A 3,115-nucleotide genomic window follows, 5' to 3' on the forward strand; every position below is an offset into this window, starting at 1 on the left:
TCCCTAGCAATGACGTCATTTTGATAATTCATAACTCACACATCAAACTAAATGCAAGGCAATCATTTTCAGCATATTATCCAGTTTTGAGTTAGGTTCGAATCCATGAGGAACAATGTGAGTGGTGTTTGGGTGAGTTCAAAATAGAAGTTGCTTGCTAAATTAAAACCTAAGATACAAGTATTTAATGTTTCAAATATATGATTACTTTTTGACTTCTAAGAGGCTAACTTGAGCATATGAATAATTAGAGTGTAATAAATTAGGAACGGATCTTGGGGTTATATTTAACTAGGGGAAACTAGTGTGTGGGTACATGAAAATTAACTTCAAATCTTAGTAAAAACATGCGTGGGCAGGCTTGGTTAAGGATTTCAATACTAGACTTTAGAACAATTACCAAACTATCACCCATGGCTTCTTTCAAATAACATATAGTTATGGTCATCCAATCATCATCGCTATTTCTAGGATGATGCCCAAAATATAGAAATTCTACGATTTATCCTTATTTCTAAGGAGACAAAATGGGAATAACTTTATCTATCATATTGTTCACAAATGCTCATATCGCCTATATTTCTCTTTCAAGGATAATATAGGGTCTACATTACTCACATCCTTCTTTCAAGGATGACGTAGGGATTTAGCAAATTTGAGATTTTCACCAACTAAACAAATGATCTAATAATTGAAGCTAACAATCACAACCCACACACTCTTGCACCCCATTCAAATATAACCCCAAGAGGTAAAACTAGCAACTCATAAAAATAATGAACAAAGATATACCAAAAACTCCTTCAAATTGATTAATGAAAGATAAAGAGAATGCAAATTCAGGCTTTAAATCTCGACAACTATTCAATGGAGTTTTTTAATCCTCCACTTAGAAGTTACTCTAATGTATTCTTCACACCAAAATCAGTACAATGATATTCCCTTCAAAATGGAAACTAGATGGTGGAAGAGAGTCCCTAAAATTTTGAGGAGTGCTACAATGGTTAAGGGTTTGATCCACTTAAGGGAATTGAGAATAGTTGTGTGCGATTACAAGGATGCCTCTAGGCTATATTCCTGCTAGGTCGTGATCACGGAATCATGTTTGTAATTGCGGTAATCATGACAGGCATAATATCATCATGATTGCAATTTTTTAACCTGGATTAACTAGTCGCAATCACGTTCCACATACCACGATTGAGGTAATTGAGGCTTTTTTCTTCTTCAGGTCTTCTAGCTTTACTTCTTTTCTCTTTTTTGAACCTTTTTAACTCAAATACACATCTTTCCACCTAATAACCTGTAAGCTTGCAAGATGTGGAAATTAGTGAATTTAATCACAAATATGTCTCATTTATACATTCAAATCATTTTAGTGTACACGAATGTTGAGTGTAAATAAGTGGTAAATTCACCACTCATCACATTGACTACTTTTATAGGTGCCCTCATTACATGTTTTACAAGGAGATCCAATTGTTTCATAACTTTGGCCATGTTTTCATCTTTATTCCTTTCTTCTTAGAACACATAATTTATGGAGGGAGCCCTCATAACAGCCTTATTATCTCATATGTGCCATGCTCTACTTTTCTTAGTCACTTGATCTAATAACTCTAAAGTAACACCAAAAGTTTGATCTATTAGATACCCTCTGGGTACATTATACACAACCATTTTGTTCAATTGGTTCAATAACCTATAGAATATTTGAAGAATCATTTTATTCATCACTACATTATTTAGGAATTGCATCAATTTCTTCTTAAATCTCAACCATGCTTCATTAAATGAATCACCACTTGTTTGCGAAAAAATTGTAATCTCATCTCTCAATTGAAACATACGATATGGTGGGAAGAAATGGTGTAGGAATGCTTTCATAAATTCCAGCGAAGATGTTATAGACCCTTCTAATATCGCTCTTAAGACTAATACCGCATCACCTGACAATTAGAATGAGAATAACCTCAACCAAATAGACTTTTGTAAGATACGAGCAATGTCAAATGGGTTTAAACCTCTATAAAGTTCTTCAAGTGGATATTTGTATATTCATGTGATTTCCCTCCAAATAATCCCTTTATTTAGAGTAAGTTGATCATTAGACTTCTGAAATGGAATACTCCATTACCCTCTGAAGGTGTAATGCGAATTGCACTTTTCCTTCCAGCATCCCCTTGGTGATCTTCATTATTGAGGTACGCATTAAAGGTATCAGTATCACTACCGTGTTGACTCATATTGTCTTGTTGGTATAAGTTATCACCTAAGCAAGTCAAAACAACAAATAAAGTAAGGATTACACTATGTAAAACAAAAGTAACTTACACCACTAAAATAAATGAATGTTGTATTTCATTCCCTGACAATAATGTCATATTTATATAAAGATACACGTCATTATCCCACGAATGCTTGCAATATTATTTTTGCGCAACTAGAAGTTGGGGTTGATTGTATAGGAATAGAGGAATTATGTTTACCTTTGAGTGTTGTAAGTAACAAGTGCTTGCACGTAATTCTAAACAAAAAATAAAAATGAGGGATTTTATGTAAAAGGATTTTATGTTTGAATTATCAGTTTTAACATTAGTTTATTAGAATAATGCTACAGATTATAATCAATAGGTAAAAGCACTTGGGGTTACACCCTTTTAAGAGTGATTTTAATTTTGGATAAGTGAAAATGCACCTAACATTTAATTGATATTTATGACTTGGATTGGTCTTAGGTATTGGGAGTAATCTTTCAATCTACCACCAAATTTCATATGGGTATCTATCAAACACCCATATATGTACAATACCAAAAAATTAATGAACTTAAATTAGTTTGTCTATCTTTATTATTAGCTATTACAAGATAAGTTTTCAAGTCTTTGTCAGCTAAATATCTCCACCCATGTCTTCTTTTTTAAGCAAGAAAAGAAATTTTAAGAATGAATAGAGTTTTCAACCTTAATTCTTTTGATGACACATAGAGATTTAGTTAAAATCATAATATTCAATCTAATAAAAAGGAAATAGTCAGTACCCATACAATAATCAACACTTAATAATGCATAATACCATGCGTGGGAGGTTAGCTACTTATAACAAAAAAAAAAAG

At 32.4% G+C, this 3,115-nt stretch overlaps 1 non-coding gene across 1 annotated transcript; it reads left to right on the top strand.

The window, feature by feature from the left end:
• The first annotated feature begins 1,736 nt into the window (after window positions 1-1,736).
• LOC124897446 lies at window positions 1,737-1,842 on the top strand. Its single transcript, XR_007054165.1, has one exon. It is a non-coding gene; the product is annotated as a small nucleolar RNA R71 (small nucleolar RNA).
• Window positions 1,843-3,115: the final 1,273 nt, after the last annotated feature.

Source organism: Capsicum annuum, chromosome 3 (genome assembly GCF_002878395.1).
Source record: "Capsicum annuum cultivar UCD-10X-F1 chromosome 3, UCD10Xv1.1, whole genome shotgun sequence".
In the NCBI taxonomy this organism is placed as follows: Eukaryota; Viridiplantae; Streptophyta; class Magnoliopsida; order Solanales; family Solanaceae; genus Capsicum; species Capsicum annuum.